We start from the raw sequence: 19,448 nt of genomic DNA on the forward strand, positions 1-19,448 counted from the left end.
TGAATTTCATAGATAACACGAACCCCTAGCTACAATATAGTAAAGGTAGCGAACCTTTCATCTACTACAGACAGGACGTTTGCTAAAACCTAACATACCGTCATGTTATTGCACTGCAAAATGATCCTCATTAAGTCATTGATGCGACAAACCTGCACATTTCTGAAGACGGGCAGTAACAGGCTACAACTTATTTCAACAAAGCATGCACAGAAAACAACTAAGTGCGAGAATGACAGTACATCAAGTTGGCAAAAAGGGCAAATATCTTTATTCAACCCAGCCTGTATAGTCCCTTTCCACCTGATGAAGGAAGAGTCTTGATCCAGCCTTGCCCTCAAGGCCCACCACCGTACAAATCTGCTTTTTACATCCGGCAGGTAGGGCTTTATTAGGCCACTATAATCTGCCACCAATAAATGCTTCGGGTTAGTCCTACTATGCACCTCAGCTAGGTCACTGTTCTGCAAGCACTCTTATACCAGATGTTTTAATACTAATTTCTGCTGGAACGTTGACCTGTTTAGGGAATCATACTGAGCGGGGAGATTCAGAGAGAACTCGATTTCTTGCAGATTATCGACCCATTGACCTGCATACTTCCTGTGTAAGTGGAGTTTTATTAAATGCCTCAAGAAGCCACCTTCAGATTTTTTTAAAAAGCCCAATAATTAAGCAACCGCTATTTATATTTAAGTAAAACGATAGTGAGGCCCAAATCAAGCCTCAAGTTACTATTTGCGGAGCCTCTGGGCAGCCCCAGCCATCTTTTTTCAGATGTTTGTTTCTACAATTTGCAGAGGCTTAATATTTTTCTCTGACAAAATCTCACAACCATAAAGTGACAGACTTATGATTTTTGCATTGTAGGTCTCTCTCAAGACTTCTACAGACGTGTGGCCCACAGCTAAATCTTGCATTTGTAGCACACCGACAATAGACTTGGCACGCAATTCCTGGAGGGTAACATGAGCTTTAAAATTAAAAAATTAGGCATGGCTCATCGCCCGATGAAGATAGCAGCATCCTTTTGAAGCTCCACAGATGGTACACTGGACAAAGATGTGTGCTACAGTGTCCCGTGGCGGCTTGAGCTCTCGACGTTGTATTGTGGTTCAAGATGATGCACACCTCATAACCCGTGTTTTTTCAACCCGGGGAACGCGTATCTCTTCATTTCAGCAGATCGTCTTCCTCTCTTCAGAGGCGCCTGCCATTTTGCCAGAATCAGAGTGGTAACACGAAGGCTGACAGGAGTCCACGCTCGCTGTTGAACACATCTCTGTTCATGCTGCTGCTAGCGCGCCCGGTCCTTAATAAGTAAACTTACAAAGGGACGTGTATAGGTTGATGAACCTTTTGAATCAAAGGGAGTATCCTAGTCATGCAGTGATTACTCAATAAAATCAACATCAATTTATCAAGATCAAACACTTAAGAAACCACAAAGAAAAACTATACTAATCAAAAATAACCATCACTCATGGAAAGGTTAACAATTGTTATTCCCTATTGATTACAATTCTAATCAAACGTTAATTATGCCTTTATTAATCAAACTTTATTAGTTCATCAAAGAAAACATTTTTCTCCAAGGAAAACATGAGCAACAATGCAAATCATAAGTCAGTGAATATCAGCAATAATGATGCAATTCAGCAAATTAATTTGTCAGTCAATTGTCACTGTCAAAGTCTCCCCTATCAGCCTACCTAACCAAGATTAGCATTAGCATGTGGGTCTTCATGCGAAAACAATTTAGAGAAAAAACATTAATTTGGAAAAATCTACCTAAGAAAGAATTTCTATAAAAACAGCGTAGTTGGTACCTAGAAGAAAAGGCACAAAATTAGTCAGTCACATTTTCATAGCTACCTATCCAGGATGGATCAGCAACAAGTCAGTCTTCCTTCCCAGGTCATCAATAGTCAGCTACGGATCTGGCTCGCAGAGTATAAACCCAATTGTCAGCACCTCGGACAGCGTCTTCTGACGTCATCAACTTTCTCCTCGCAGTTCTGATTTCGCACCTTTGTCATGACTTTTTATTAGGGTCTCCCAGTCCATCCCACTAATTGGTCAGTCCATCGGAAGTTATGACTCTAACCTATAGTTTTTGTTTACCAAATCTCTAATTTTGCATAAGCTTTATGTCCCATAAAACTGATTGGTTCTTCTTGCGATGAGAACATCATCCGGCTCTTCAGGTAACGAAATTGTGCATACAAGTCTTTAGTCAGTACCTCTATTGTTCAAGTCCTGGGAAAGAACATTTAGCCTACACTACACATAAATGTGTCAAATTGTCTTTATCATCTCCTGTCGGATGGTACATTGCAGAATGTTCCAGCTAAGCCGTTTGAACTCTGAGCAGTTCAAGGTTTTTCCTTCCAGTTACCAGTCCTCGCAAAGCATTCTGAAGTCTCCACGTTATGAGCAAGCAAGGCCCAGCGAAACCAGGCCTTTAGTCCGGCTAATTTAAGAATATGAATTAACATAAAACATAGGTTATACACTTCGTTATGACATATTTGTACATTTTATTATTCATTTTTCATTATTTTGTATCTGTTAAAACACATGGTGACCGTTCTCCGAAGGCACAATTTCAATTATACACATTATTTTCTAATCTTCATTTTTCTATGCATTTTTCTCATTAATAAACACACATTAATCATTAGCAATTTCTTTAATTAACATATCTGCTCTATCACCTCCAACTCTCCTGTCAAAAGATTACACTCTATTTAAAGCAATACCATCCTTTTGTTTACTATGGGCAAGTGAAATGCCTTTCAACTTATAAGGAATGACTTAGAAATGACTGCATTCACCATAATACTCCAATTTACTCAGCCTTCTGATTTTATACATATGTTTTAATATTCTCACGGCTTAAAGCGTATGAAAGTATATTCTTAAATACTATTCAACTCATACATCAGTTAGGCTTTCTTATCTACACTAATATGTGACTTTGAGTAAATTTTGCCACTCTTCAGAAGTGCAATTCCTCCTAAATATGCGCCTCCTATTTCAAAGCAGAAACTTCAAAATTTAGCATTTTCTTCTTTTCTGGGTGGAACATACAGATGTTTAGTAATCATTTATAATGTATTGCTTCTTCCTTTAGTCCTGCTGGTTGCCCTTGTACATGGGAAAGCTTGTGAAACGTAAACATCCTCTAAAGAATACGCCTGTTAAATATCTTAAACATTTCACTCTAGTTCAACAACATTCTACAATGGAAGACTCTCGCTCATCTTCACATAAAAAAATTCTTATGTGTGACCCACAATCTCCACTCCAATGCCTGCACAATTAACCTCAAACAAATCTTCAACCAAAGACTTAAAAAAGATCCGCCATCCCCTACAAAACCGTCATCTAGTGTTTCAATGGATCTTTTGTTGAAGAGATAAGGGCCTTGTATGGAAGAAACAAATGCTAAACTACAATCTCTTGGGGATAGATAGTCTCACATGGAGAAGAGGATGATTGCAGCGGAGCATCAAATTAAATCTGTCAATGATTCTTCTCTCATAGTGAATTCTCTCCGATCACAGGTCCACACTTTACAGGACGTTTTGACACATATCAAAGCTTGTTTTGTTTTTTGCAAGAATCACATCTCACAGAAATTGAATCTTTAAAATTAAAAAGGGGATGGGTGGTAGAAGTCTTTTTCACACCAGAAACTGGTAATAAAAATGGTGTTGTAATCCTTTGTCAAAAATGTCTTCATATCCAATTTATATCACAAGAAACCGTTGAAACTGGGTGTTGGATATTGCTCAAAATATTGATTGACAATGTGCCAATTGCTTTAATGAATATGCACAGCCCGGCTGCCCCAGACTGTCAATTCTGGACAACTGTTAACCAAAAACTCTTAAAACACTGTGATGATAATTTTGCACTTGCAGGAGACTGCAATCAGCTTATTGATCCTTTTATAGATGGGCACTGTACTTTACATTATATACCCAACAAACCCCAGAAAGCCTTTCTTCATGCAATTAAACAACACAATCTAACTGATGCATGGAGATTATGTAATCCCAATCTGAACGAATATACATATTTACTCCAGTACAGTATACGTAACTGTTAGAAATGGGGTCTTTGGTTGGCAGTCAGGTTACGCACTGTCCAAGCAAGGACCCTCAATCTATTCAGGGTAAGTCACACACAATCCAAATTATCCTGTGCCTACCCTCTGGTAGCTTAGCACTGAGCAGTCAAGCTTAATTTAGAAGACAATGTGTAAAGTGTTTTTGTAAAATAAATCATACAATAAATCAGTATCACACCACAAGAATTCCCCACACAGTGTTTAGAAAAACTATATAATATTAATCTGATTAAATGCAGGTCAAAACGTTGAAATATCACTTTAGAAAATGATTAAAAGAGTCTTTAGACTTTAAAAAGCAGTGTCTCTTGCAAGCACAAAGTACCTGGTTTGCTTCGAAATTCTCTGCAAGAGACCGCAGAGGAGGCGATGCGGGGAAAACGGGGAGGTGTGCGTCGGTTTCTCTGGGTGCACACAGATGATGCGTCAATATTTTTCCACGTAGTCAGGGCCTTGCCTTGATTTCTGGCACAAAGACTTAGATCCTCTTCAGTTAAGGGGGGTATTTGAACGCCCTAGGGACGATGCGGAGAAATCCTGGGCGTGCAGGACAAAGTCACAGGAGCTGTGTCGATCCGGTGGGTGATGCGGGGAAATTTCTGTCGCACGGCAGGCGCTGAGTGATTCTTCTCACAGGAAGTCGGGCTGCGTCGTTCCAGCTCGGCTATGAGTCGATCCAGTGGGCTGTGCGTCAAAGTTCCAGTCGCAATGCTGGCGCTGCAGCAATCTCCTCTCTGGGAGCCGGGCTGCGTCGTTCCGGTTTGGCATGCAGTGATTTTCTCACCGCGATGCAGGCTGTGCATTATTTATGGCAGGCTGTGCGTCAAATTTTCACCTCACAAGGAGTTCTTTACAGGATGAAGTCTTTTTGGTCCTGAGACTTCAAAGAACAGGAGGCAAGCTCTATCCAAGCCCTTGGAGAACACTTCTTAGCAGAGCCAAAGGGCAGCCAGGCAGCAGGGCAACAGTAGGGCAGCAGTCCTTTGCAGAAAAGCAGTCAGGTGAGTCCTTTGGGCAGCCAGGCAGTTCTTCTTGACAGCTTGCAGGTTCTGGTTCAGAGTTTCTTTACCAGTGGGATCTTGTCCAGAAGTGTCTGAGTTGGTAGGGTCTTCAAGAGACTTCAAAGAGTGGCTTAGAAGTGCACCATGTCCCCTTTCAGTTCCATCCTGTCTGCCAGGGTCCCATTAGGGTGTTTGGCAGTCCATTGTGAGGGGGCAGGACACTGTCCTTTCAAATGTAAGTGTCAGGCTCTCCACTCTCCCAGCCCAGGAAGACCCATTCAGTATCCAGATGTGTTCAGGTGTGACTGAGCATCCTGTGTTTGGGGTTGTCTGAGTGAAAAGCACAAGGGAGCTGTCAAGTAGCCTAGCCATACATGGATTGTAAGGCACAGAAGTTTTTTTTAAGTGCAGAGACATGCTCACTTTCTAAAAGTGGCAGTTCTAAAATAGTAATATTAAATCCAACTTCACCAGTCAGCAGGATTTTGTATTACCATTCTGGCAATGCCAAATATAACCTTGTTATACCTTTCAGATCAGAATCTACCACTCAAACAGTATCTGAGGGTAGCCCTAATGTAAGCCTATGAATGGAGCAGGCCTCACAGCAGTGTAAAACGAATTTAGGAGCACAGATAAACTACACAGGTACATGTCCTTCCTTTTACCTACATAGCACCGTGCCCTATGGGTTACCTAGGGCCTGCCTTAGGGGTGACGTATAATTAGAAAAAGGGGAATTTAAGGCTTGGCAAGTACTTTTAAATGCCAAGTCAAAGTGGCAGATAAACTGCACACATAGGCCTTGCAATGGGAGGCCTGAGGCATGGTTAAGGGGCTACTTATGTGGGTGGCACAATCAGTGCTGCAGGCCCACTAGTACCATTTAATTTACAGGCGCTGGGCACATGTAGTGCACTTTACTGGGGACTTACAAGTAGATTGACTAAGCCAATTGGGTATGAGCCAATGTCACCATGTCTTAAGGGAGAGAGCATGTGCACTTTAGCACTAGTTAGCAGTGGTAAAGTGTGCAGAGTCCTAAAACCAGCAAAAACAGTGTCCAAAAAGGGGAGGGAGGCAGGCAAAATGTTCGGGGTGACCACCCTAAGGCTGGCAGGTCTAACATGTGTCCCCCCAGCTGAAAGTGGGGAGAGCTACCCAACCTCCTGGGAGCTCTGATCGCTAAGGCGGAAGTATCTGGAGAGACCATCAGGGTTGGCATGGTCAATCCCCGGGCGATGCTCCACCGTAAAGTCCATCCCCTGTAGGGAAATGGGCCACCTGAAGAGATTAGGATTCTTGCCCCTCATCTGCATGAGCCATCTGAGGGGCCTGTGGTCTGTCTGAACCTGGAAGTGAGTGCCAAACAGGTATGGTCTCAGCTTCTTCAGTGCCCAGACCACAGCAAATGCTTCTCTCTCAATAGCACTCTACCTCTGTTCCCCTGGTAATAGACTTCCACTAATAAAGACTACCAGTTGGTCTAGGCCCTCCTCATTTAGCTGTGCTAGAACCGCCCCTATTACATGCTCTGAAGTCTCCGTCTTCACAATAAACTCCTTGGAGTAGTCAGGTGCCTTGAGCACGGGGGCTGTGCACATGGCTTCCTTCAGGGAGTCAATGGCTTTCTGACAAGCCTCTGTCCAATTCACCAACCTATGTTCTTTTTGGATGTCAGTTCTGTTAGGGGGGCTACTATGGTGCCATATCCCTTAACGAATCTGCGGTAATATCCTGTGAGGCCTAAGAAGGCTCTCACCTCTGTTTCGGTTCTAGGTGGTTGCCAGGCCTTGATAGTTTCAGTCTTGGTCTGGAGAGGCTGCACCTTGCCACCACCTACTAGGTGTCCCAAGTACACCACGGAACCCTGCCCAATCTGGCACTTACTGGCCTTGATGGTCAGGCCTGCCTATTGCAGAGCCTGAAGCACCTCCTTGAGGTGGAGCAGGTGTTCCTCCCAGCTGGAACTATGGACGGCAATGTCGCCCAGGTAGGCTGCGCAAAAGGCACTCTTTCCAGCTAGGACCCTGTTAACCAACTGTTGGAAGGTAGGGGAGGCATTTTTCAATCCAAAGAGCATTACTCTGAACTGGTAATGGCCCTCAAGTGTAGAGACAGCAGATCTCTCTTGAGCCCATTTAGTCAAGGCGATCTGCCAGTAGCCTGATGTGAGGTCAAAGGTACTAAGGAACTTGGCAGCGCTGAGTCTGTATGTGAGCTCATCAGCTCGGGGGATGGGGTTAGCATCTGTCTTTGTGACAGAGTTGAGACCCCAGTAGTCCACGCAGAGCCTAAGTTCTGGCTTGGCACCAGGAGCAGCAGCCTTGGGAACCAACACCACTGGGCTGGACCAGGGACTACTGGACTTCTCTATCACTCCCAGAGCCAGCATCTTGGAAACTACATCCTTAATGCCGGACCTCACTTTGTCTGTCACCCTGTAAATTTTGTTCATCACAGGTGGACTGTCTCCTGTGTCAAAGTCGTGGACACACAAGTGTGTGAGCCCAGGGGTCAGGGAGAACAGGGAAGAGAACTGCTCCAACAACTTGTAGTAGTCTCCTCTCTGATCTAGAGTCAGGGAGTCAGAGAGATTAACACCCTCCACTGACCCACTTTCTTCCTTGGCAGAGAGAAGGTCGGGAGAGAGTTACTGTCCTCTTCCATGCCCTCATCTGTCACAAGAAGCATACTGAAGTCAGTCCTCTCAAAATGAGGCTTCAGTCTGTTGTGGTGGAGAACCCTTAGGGGGTTTCTGGGGGTCTTGATGTCCACTAGGTAAGTGGCCTCCCCTTTCGCTCCTTGACTTCAAAAGGGCCAGTCCAGCGGTCCTGGAGAGCTCTAGGCTCTACTGGCTCCATCACCCATACTTAGTCTCCAGGTGAGAATTCTACCAGAGTGGCCTTCTGGTCATACCACTCCTTCATCACCTCTTGACTGGCCTTGAGGTTGCTCTTGGCCTGTTTCCAGAAACACTGTGTCTGGTTGCGGACGGCCAGCATATAACTGAGCACAATCTGGGGAGGTTTCTTGGGAGATTTCTCCCATCCCTCCTTCACTATGCTAAGTGGTCTCCTGACAGGTTAACCATAGAGAAGTTCAAAGGGGCTGAACCCCACCCCTTTCTGGGGCACCGCCCCATAAGCAAAGATAAGGCATGGTAACAGGACGTCCCACTTGTGTCTCATGGGCTCAGGCAGGCCCATGATCATGCCTTTCAGGGTCTTGTTGAGCCTTTCAACAAGCCCATTGGTTTGAAGATGGTAAGGGTGGTAAACGGGTAGGTTACCCCACACTCATTCCACATGGACTTCATGTACGGTGACATGAAGTTTGTGCCTCTGTCAGACACAACATCCTTTTAGAACCCCACACGGGTAAATATCCTCATCAGAGCTCTGGTCACCACCAGTGGAATCACTGTTCCCAGGGGGATTGCCTCTGGATAGCGTGTGGCATGGTCCACCAAAATCAGGATAAACCTGATGCCTAGGGTGGTTCTGGGTTCCAAGGGACTAATGACGTTGATGCCCACCCTTTCCAAGGGGGTGCCAATGACGGGAAGTGGGATCAGGGGGTCCTTAAGCCTTTTCCCTGTCTTACCACTTGTCTGTCAGGTTGGGCAGGACTTACAGAATGCATCTGAGGCTACCTGCATTCAAGGCCAATAAAAGTGGGTGACAAGCCTGGCAAAGGTCTTGTCTTGCCCCAAATGTCCTGCAGAGGGATGTTGTGAGCCAGGCCCAGTAGGAAGGCCCGGTAACACTGGGGGACCACCAGCACACGTGCTACCCCAGCGGCCAGCACCTTAGGCTCACTGTAGAGGAGATCATTCTCCCAATATATGTGGTGATTGCCAGATGCTTCACCTGCTGCTTGGGCTGAGGCCTGTTGCCTCAGACCCTCATGAGTGGGGCACTCCTTCTGCGCTTTGCAGAATTCCTCCCTGATTGGCCCGCCCTCCACTTGCCAGCCAGCAATCTCAGGCAGGTTACTTAGGTCGGCATTATCCTCCCCATTTGGCTCAGGGGTCTCCTCTTCTGCGACCCTGTCAACCACCGCAGGAATATCAAGGGCTTGTTTCCCACGCCCCTTGCCCTTCCTCTGTGCAGCGGTCTGGGCCATTGTTCCAGGCTCAAGGCGCCCTTGACTCCTTTCCCTGGCAGCCATCGACCGTGTTGTCATGCAGACCTATTCAGGCAAACCTAACATCTCCAGGTGGGATCTGAGCTCTACCTCCTTCCAGCAGTGTGTTCAAGATCATTGCCTATCAGACAATCTACAAGCATGGAAGGACTCACAGCTACTTTTAGAGTACCAGAGACCCCACCCACTCCAAGTTAACCAGAGTAACCGGTAGGTGGCTCTCACAATTGTCAGCGACTATGACTTGGTGGAATGTATTAGGAATGACTTGCTCTGCTGACACCAGCTGACCCCTTATAGTAGTCATACTGGCTCCTGTGTCAAGCAGAGTCTCCACCCTTTCCCCATCAATGGTGACCCTCTGCCTACACTTGGAATTATTGGCAGGCATGTGGGCTTTTGGCACCATTTACTTATCTTCCAGAGACACTAGTGATACCTCTATCTGTTCCCCCAAGCTAACTGGGACCATCTCACTCCCCGAGTGGTACACTAGCCAACCCAGGTGTCTGCCCTCCAGTGGTGGGCTCTGCCCTCTTGGGACACTGGGAGTCGCCCATAGAGTTTCCAAACTTAAAGCACTCTAAGCATTTGGGGAAAAACTTCCCTTCCTTCTTGTCAAAGAATCCTGGCCTCTTCTCAGACTCAGGCTGGGGCTGGTTACCACCACCCTGTTGGGAATTATTTTGGGGGCCTTTTGAGAACTCCTTACTTTTAAGTTTTTCTCCCCCTCTCTCTTCTGGTGGGAACCCTGACCACCTTGGTGGGTGTCCTCCCCAGGTACCTTCTTGTACACTATGGTGCTAACCCAGAGGTCCGCCTCCTCAGCAAGCTTCCTAGGGTCAGTCAGCTTACTGTCAACTAGGTACTGGTGCAACTCTGTAAAGCAAACACTGAATTTATGCTCTTTCAGGATCAAATTATATAACCCTAAATGGTCATCTACCTTACTGCCCCGCACCCATCCATTCAGTGCCTTACAGGAGAAATCAAAAAAGTCTACCCAGTTTATTTGGAGAATGTGGTGCTGTACGTGAACCTTTGACAGTACTTCACAGCGGTCAGCCCAAACTTGGCAAGCAAAGCAGTTTTCATGGGTGCATATCTGTTTTGATCCTTAGGATCCAATGCAAGGATTGTGTCCCTTCCCACTACTGGTACATAAGACCACAAGGCCACCCTCCATTGCTCCTCAGAGACCCCATGAGCACTTAGTGCAACTTCATAAGCATCCAAACACTCATCAATGTCCTCTCCCACCACATAACTTGGCACTATATTTTTGGGTATAAAAAACCTGCCTTTTTGCAGCAGGTCCTGCATGTATGCTGCCACCATCACTGCTGGACTCAGACTGCCTCGCCTTGATATCCAGCTCTTTGAGACTCAGTTCATGAGCCAGAAGAATCTTCTTCACAGCCAAAGCCCTTTCAGCCTCAGCTTGTTTGGCTTCTCTCTCTGATTTCCTTTCTTCTGCTTCTATGTGTAACTTTGCCATTTGCAGTTGAAATGTTCTCTCCTCCCTCCTTTCCTCTTGGAGAGCACTTCTCAGCAGAACCAGAGGGCAGCAAGGCAGCAGGGCAGCAACAGGGCAGCAGTCCTTTGCAGAAAAGCAGTCAGGTGAGTCCTTTGGGCAGCCAGGCAGTCCTTCTTTGCAGGTTCTGGTTCAGAGTTTCTTCACCAGTGGTATCTTGTCCAGAAGTGTCCGAGTTGGTAGGGTCAGAGGCCCTGTTTAAATATCCAAAAGTGCCTTTGAAGTGGGGGAGACTTCAAAGAATGGCTTAGACATGCACCAGGTCCCCTTTCAGTTCCATCCTGTCTGCCAGGGTCACAGTAGGGGGTTTGGCAGTCCATTGTGTGAGGACAGGCCACTGCCCTTTCAAATGTAAGTGTCAGGTCCTCCACCCTCCCAACTCAGGAAGACCCATTCAGTATGCAGATGTGTGCAGGTGTGACTGAGCATTCTGTGTTTGGGGTTGTCTGAGAGAAATGCACAAGGAAGCTGTCAAGTAACCTAGCCAGACGTGGATTGTAAGGAACAGAAGGATTTAACGGCATAGAAATGCTCATGCTAAAAGTGGCATTTCTAAAATAGTAATATTAAATCCAACTTTTACAGTCAGCAGGATTTTGTATTACCATTCTGGCCATACTAAATAGGACCTTGTTACTCCTTTCAGATCAGAATCTACCACTCAAACAGTATCTGAGGGTAGTCCTAATGTTAGCCTATGAAAGGAGCAGGCTTCGCAGCATTGTAAAATTAATTTAGGAGTTCTACACTACCAGGACATAGAAACTACACAGGTATATGTCCTGCCTTTTACCTACATAGCACCCTGCCCTATGGGTTACCTAGGGCCTACCTTAGGGGTGACTTATATGTAGAAAAAGGGGAGTTTAAGGTTTTGCAAGTACTTTTAAATGCCAAGTCCAAGAGGCATTGAAACTGCACACACAGGCCTTGCAATGGCAGACCTGAGGCATGGTTAAGGGGCTACTTATGTGGGTGGCACAATCAGTGCTGTAGGCCCACTAGTACCATTTAATCTACAGGCCCTGGGCCCATGTAGTATACTTTACTGGGTACTCACTAGTAGAATTAAATAAGCCAATTGCGTATGAATCAATGTCACCCTGTTTTAAGGGAGAGAGCATAGGCACTTTAGCACTGGTTAGCAGTGGTAAAGTGCGCAGAGTCCTAAAACCAGCAAAAACAGTGTCCAAAAGGGGAGGGAAGCAGGCAAAAAGTTAGGGGTGACCACCCTAAGGCTGTCAGGTCTAACAACAATTAAGATTGTATTTCATGTTTCTTTCTCATAATTTGACCCAGACTAGATTCTGCAGAAATAGGTTCTATCCTGATAGCTGATCATGCCCTGATTTCTAAACATCTAGACATCTTACCCAAATCCATATACAGATCCACATCTCTGAAGCGGTAGAGATTCAACAATTTACTATTGCTAGGTTCCTCATTTACCTCCTCTTTTACAACTTTTTTCCACAACTACTTTCAGGTTAATGACACAGTAGACATGTCATTCCATACAATCTGGGATGCATTTGAAACTTCAGCTCATGATTTTATAATTAATCTTGTATCAAAGAAACTGAATCCTTCCAAAGATCAATTACTATTTAAGGATATCAAATGATTAGAACATCCAGAATATACCTCAGAAACACAGCAATACCTACAACACCTTAGCTAGGCTAAACCGCACTTTAATAAATTATCAACCGACAATGTGTTTTCTTACCTTCTTAAAGCAGGGAAGTGACTAGCAAACTATCTCAAAATTAAACAACATAAATTTCATATTGATCCAATTACAGAACAATACTTCCTATCACAAAGACTCAGACATTTTAAATCATTTGAACAACTTTTGCAAAAATGTATATCGACCAGGACACTCTCTCTCTCATTCAAACATCCCACATTGTTTACCCTCCATACAAAAACACACATCTCCACAATTAGATTTTTCTCCATTGGAATCATACATTACACAAATGGAGCTTCATACTTCTTTATTTACATTTAAAAAATATAAAGCTTCAGGGCTTGATGGACTCACAGTAGAATTGTATACACGTCACTAAATTGCTTCTCCCTAAATTATTAACCCTTATTGAATCCTTTCTTCTTTATTTTTCATCATTAGGATCCATTTTAGAAGCCCTGATTTGTCTTATCCCAAAGAAAGGAAAAGAACCACAGTTTTGCAAAAACTATAGACCCATACCTCTTGTTAACATAAACATTTCTTCAAAAACATTGGCCCTTAGTTCAGAACCTTTCCTTCCTAACCTTTTAGGAAAGGAACAATCATATTTTGTCAAGGGGAGATACATTTCCAATAACAATTAGCTGCTTTTAACCTGTTCTGTGCCTTGGATGAGGTGACCTCGTCCAAGGCTACAGTTCCCCTGTGCCTTGGACGAGGTCACCACTAGGCACCGGGGATTTGTTTTTTGGCACCAATGTCACGCAGGGGGAGCGCCCCCGTAGGCAAGGGTCGCTCCCGGGGGGGTGGATTGGGGAGCAAATTTATTTTAGGCCATTTCTGCCCCCCCTGGCAGAAACCTCTAGGCGCCAGGAAAAAAAAAAATTGTGTTTTTTTTTTTCTTTGTTTGTTTTTTTAGAGATGGGGAGCGGCCCATTAGGCAAGGGTCCCTGCCCTGGGGGGCAAATTGTATTTAGGCCATTACTGCCCCCCTTGGGGGCAGATTGGCCGATTTTAGGTCTCCAAGGGGGCAGAAACGACTAGAAACCTGGGATTTGTTTTTTGGCGCCAATGTCACACAGGGGGAGCGACCCCGTAGGCAAGGGTCGCTCCCGGGAGGGGGGTAGGTGTTAGGGGGGCAAATTTATTTCAGGCCATATCTTCCCCCCGGGGATTTTTTTTTGTTGTTGTTTTTTTTGTTTTTTTTAGAGATGGGGAGCGACCCATCAGGCAAGGGTCGCTCCCCTGGGGGCAAATTGTATTTAGGCCATTTCTGCCCCCCTTGAGGGCAGATTGGCCGATTTTAGGTCAATCTGCCCCCAAGGGGGCAGAAACCGCTAGGCACCGGGGATTTGTTTTTTGGCACCAATGTCACGCAGGGGGAGCGGCCCCGTAGGCAAGGGTCGCTCCCGGGGGGGTGGGGGTTGGGGGGGAATTTATTTTAGGCCATTTCTGCCCCCCCTGGGGGCAGATCGGCCTATTATTAGGCCGATCTGCCCCCGGGGGGGGCAGAAACATCTAGGCGCCAGGGGATTTTTTTTTTTTTTTTTTTTTTTGTTTGTTTTTTTTAGAGATGGGGAGCGACCCATCAGGCAAGGGTCGCTCCCTTGGGGGGGAAATTGTATTTAGACCATTTCTGCCCCCCTGGGGGCAGATTGGCCGAGTTTAGGTCAATCTGCCCCCAAGGGGGCAGAAACCACTAGGCACCGGGGATTTGTTTTTTGGCGCCAATGTCACACAGGGGGAGTGACCCCGTAGGCAAGGGTCGCTCACGGGGTGGGAGGGGGGGTTGGGGGGCCAACTTTATTTTAGGGCATTTCTGCCCCCCCCCCGGGCCGGCTGAGCTACAGGCCAAACTCCACAGGTAGGCACCTTGCAAAAAACACCTCTGTTTTCTGTGAAAAAATATGTTGTGTCCACATTGTGTTTTGGGCCATTTCCTTTCGTGGGCGCTAGGCCTACCCACAGAAGTGAGGTACCATTTTTATCGAGAGACTTAGGGGAACGCTGGGTGGAAGGAAATTTGTGGCTCCTCTCAGATTCCAGAACTTTCTGTCACTAAAATGTGAGGAAAAGGTGTTTTTTTGGCCAAATTTTGACGTTTGCAAAGGATTCTGGGTAACATAACCTGGTCAGAGCCCCGCAAGTCACCCCATCTTGGATTCCCCTGGGTTTCTAGTTTTCAAAAATGCGCTGGTTTGCTAGGTTTCCCCAGTTGCCGGCTGAGCTACAGGCCAAAATCCACAGGTAGGCACTGCTTTTTATGAAAAAATGTGATGTGTTCACGTTGTGTTTTGGGCCCTTTCCTTTCGTGGGCGCTAGTCCTACCCACACAAGTGAGGTATCATTTTTATCGGGAGACTTGGGGGAACGCTGGGTGGAAGGAAATTTGTGGCTCCTCTCAGATTCCAGAACTTTCTGCCACAGAAATGTGAGGAACATGTGTTTTTTTAGCCAAATTTTGAGGTTTGCAAAGGATTCTGGGTAACAGAACCTGGTCCGAGCCCCGCAAGTCACCCCATCTTGGATTCCCCTAGGTCTCTAGTTTCCAAAAATGCACAGGTTTGGTAGGTTTCCCTAGGTGCCGGCTGAGCTAGAGGCCAAAATCTACAGGTAGGTACTTTGCAAAAAACAGCTCTGTTTTCTGTCAAAAAATGGGATGTGTCCACGTTGTGCTTTGGGGCATTTCCTGTTGCGGGCGCTAGGCCTACCCACACAAGTGAGGTATCATTTTTATCGGGAGACTTGGGGGAACGCTGGGTGGAAGGAAATTTGTGCCTCCTCTCAGATTCCAGAACTTTCTGCCAAAGAAATGTGAGGAACATGTGTTTTTTTAGCCAAATTTTGAGGTTTGCAAAGGATTCTGGGTAACAGAACCTGGTCCGAACCCCGCAAGTCACCCCTCCTTGGATTCCCCTAGGTCTCTAGTTTTCAGAAATGCACGGGTTTGGTAGGTTTCCCTAGGTGCCGGCTGAGCTAGAGGCCAAAATCTACAGGTAGGCACTTCGCAAAAAACACCTCTGTTTTCTTTCAAAAATTTGGATGTGTCCACCTTGCGCTTTGGGGCGTTTCCTGTCGCGGGCGCTAGGCCTACCCACACAAGTGAGGTATCATTTTTATCGGGAGACTTGGGGGAATATAGATTAGCAAAACAAGTGTTATTGCCCCTTGTCTTTCTCTACATTTTTTCCTTCCAAATATAGGAGAGTGTGTAAAAAAGCCATCTATTTGAGAAATGCCCTGTAATTCACATGCTAGTATGGTCACTCCGGAATTCAGAGATGTGCAAATAACCACTGCTCCTCAACACCTTATCTTGTGCCCTTTTTGGAAATACAAAGGTTTTCTTGATAGCAATTTTTTACTCTTTATATTTCAGCAAATGAATTGCTGTATACCCGGTATAGAATGAAAACGCACTGCAGGGTGCAGCTCATTTATTGGCTCTGGGTTCCTCAGGTTCTTGATGAACCTACAACCCCGCAACCAGAGGAGTCCAGCAGACGTAACGGTATATTGCTTTCGATAATCTGACATTGCAGGGAAAAGTTACAGAGTAAAACGTAGAGAAAAATTGATGTTTTTTTCACCTCAATTTCAATATTTTTCTTTTTCAGTTGTTGTTTTCTGTAGGAAACCCTTGTTGGATCTACACAATGACCCCTTGCTGAATTCAGCATTTTGTCTACTTTTCAGAAATGTTTAGGTTTCTGTGATCCAGCATTGGTTTCATGCCCATTTCTGTCACTGACTGGAAGGAGGCTGAAAGCACAAAAAAATAGCAAAAATGGGGTATGTCCCAGTAAAATGCCAAAATTGTGTTGAAAACTTCGGTTTTCTGATTCAAGTCTGCCTGTTCCTGAAAGCTGGGAGGCTGCTGAGTTTAGCACCGCAAATCCTTTGTTGATGCCATTTTCAGGGGAAAAACCAAAAGCCTTCTTCTGCAGCCACTTTTTCCAATTTTTTTGAAAAAAACTAAATTTTCACTGTATTTTGGCTAATTTCTTGGCCTCCTTCAGGGGAACCCACAAAGTCTGGGTACCTCTACAATCCCTAGGATGTTGGAAAAAAAGAACGCAAATTTGGCTTGGTTAGCTTGTGTGGACAAAAAGTTATGAGGGCCTAAGCGCGAACTGCTCCAAATAGGCAAAAAAAGGCCTGGCACAGGAGGGCGAAAAGGCCTGGCAGCGAAGGGGTTAAATGTCTTTCCAAAATCCACAGTACTTAATGAACCCGTGGCAGCCATTGCTTCAGATGCGGAGAAAGACTTTGATCATGTAAATTGGAAATGTTTGTTCAACACCCTTAATGGGATTGGTTTTGGCCCCAAAAGAAATATCCTTATCTTATTTCTTTATACCTCCCTTTGATCAGCTGTTTATGCAAATTGGCTGATTTCTCCATATTTTCCCTTAAGCAGGGGTGTACGTCAGGGATGTCCTCTTTCTCCATTTCTCTTACGTCTTACCTTAGAACTATTCTTAACTGAACCTAGACAAAATTCAGATATACATGGTTTTCCATATAATGATCAGCAAATTAAATTGGCTGCAAACGCTAATCATATCTTAATATCTATGTCACCGCCTCAGTCATCTATTCCTGCTTTTTATCTGAGGTTAGTTCATATGCTTTCATTTTGCGGATATACATTAAACAATGACAAATGTGAAATCTTACCTTTAAATACATTTAGGGGGTGATTCTGACTATGGCGGACGGCGGAGGTCGTCCGCCATAGTACTGCCGCCAAATGACCGCACCGCGGTCAAAAGACCGCGGCGGCCATTCAGACATTTCCTCTGGGCCGGCGGGCGCTCTCCAAAAGAGCGCCCGCCGGCCCAGAGGAAATGCCCCTGCAACGAGGACGCCAGCTCAGAATTGAGCCGGCGTAGTTGCAGGGGTGCGACGGGTGCAGTTGCACCCGTCGCGTATTTCAGTGTCTGCAAGGCAGACACTGAAATACTTTGCGGGGCCCTCTTACGGGGGCCCCTGCCGTGCCCATGCCATTGGCATGGGCACGGCAGGGGCCCCCAGGGGCCCCGCGGCACCCCCTACCGCCATCCTGTTCATGGCGGGTTTCCCGCCATGAACAGGATGGCGGTAGGGGCTGTCAGAATCCTCATGGCGGCGGAGCGTCCTCCGCCGCCATGAAGGATTCCCCCGAGCAGCGGTAAGTCGGCGGGAGCCCGCCGACTTGCCGCTTCTGACCGCGGCTGAACCGCCACGGTCAGAATGCTCGTGGGAGCACCGCCAGCCTGTTGGCGGTGCTCCCGTGGTCGGTGGCCCTGGCGGCCACCGGCCGCCAGGGTCAGAATGACCCCCTTACTTTTAAACATGATTTTTTTTTCTCGTCTTCTAAATTCAATTTGAAACCTCATCTTGGTCTTTAATTCACTCCATCCCTTAAAACCTCAATGTCCCTAAATATGGATGTGTATAAATAAAATAACCTCCTTAACCAATTGTTGGCACCCCTTTTACCCCCTCATGGTAAGGCTGAACACCATCATATCATGTAGTCCTAAAGAACTTCATACTCTCCTTCAATCTACCATTTGGCATAACCTATACAGTAAAATAAGCAATCAACCTACATATTGGAAATCCTGGATCGAACGAAGATTGTAGTGGGTTAATCTGGTATTCCATCAAGGTTCTCTTATCTCTTTAATACAAGCTCAAATACTATTTGGATTTCCGACCTCGTACCAACATAAATTTCAACTCTTGCTGCATAGTATCGGGAATGCATGTAATACGTTTGAATTAGTCCCCAATAGTACATTGATTCCGGTAAATTCCCTTGATGCTCTTTTACATACAAATCCCAAATCTTCCAACGTATACTCACATTTGCAATGTGCTTCTTCTAATAGAGACAAAACGAATTTTGAGCTGTCCTGGGAACATGATTTAGATGTTACATGGTCCATTACTATGTGGAGACAGATTTGGACCAAAATCAGAAAATCATCTGGAGCATCTAGCTTCTCACAAACATTATTTTACATTTATAACAGATGATATCTCAGTCCAATTGCCTTTCATAAAATGAATTCAGATAATTCAGATTCTTGCTGGACATGTTCAACACAACAAGCTGACCTAAAACAGTTGGGGTCAGATTTAACAGAAACTGACGGTGCGCATCACTGTGCCAAATTTGGCAGAGTCACGCACCATCATTTTCAAAATGCAGGGATGCGCAGTATTTACTAGAATACGTGGCACTCCTGTGTTTCCCCCTACACCAGCGCTAAATTTGCTGCTGTGCACCAATGTAGCAACTCTTGCACTATAGTGCAAGAATGGCTGCATTGAGGGGGAGATTGTTTTTGTGCAGGAAGGAACACCTTCCTTCACAAAAACAATCTTAAATGGCGATTTGCTCTTTCTATGTGTGCCGCAGAAAGAGCAAAAAACAAGGAGAAATGAAAGCATTTTTCCTCGTTGTGCCATGCTCCAATGGTGGCGTTAGGTTTTGGCACTGTCCCAGCTTTACGAAAACTCAAAATGCAATGGGTGTTGCTGTGGCGCACCAACAGCAACACCCATTGCACGCCCCTTCCACAAAAAGTGCTGCGTGTGAAGGGGTGGTAGTAACAAGGTCATTTTAAGCCACAAAAAGTGGCTTAACCCCACTTAGTATATATGGTGCAGGGCATTACGCCAACGGAGCACCATGAAAAGTGATGTTCTGGTGGAACTAGGGGCTCTAAAATATACTCCTTGCTTTTTATGTACCCTCCCATGAATCCTTTATGGTTGCAAATTTCGGAACAAATTAATATCATTTTAATGCAAATGTTCCTTTTTTCATATCTAATGTATTTTTGGAATGTGTGTCAGATGATTGGAACAGTGTCTTATTGAATGTTAAGATATTTAACTTTTTACTAGCAGTGACTTTCAAACAGGTCACAA

This window comes from Pleurodeles waltl, chromosome 8, assembly GCF_031143425.1.
Source record: "Pleurodeles waltl isolate 20211129_DDA chromosome 8, aPleWal1.hap1.20221129, whole genome shotgun sequence".
NCBI lineage: Eukaryota > Metazoa > Chordata > Amphibia > Caudata > Salamandridae > Pleurodeles > Pleurodeles waltl.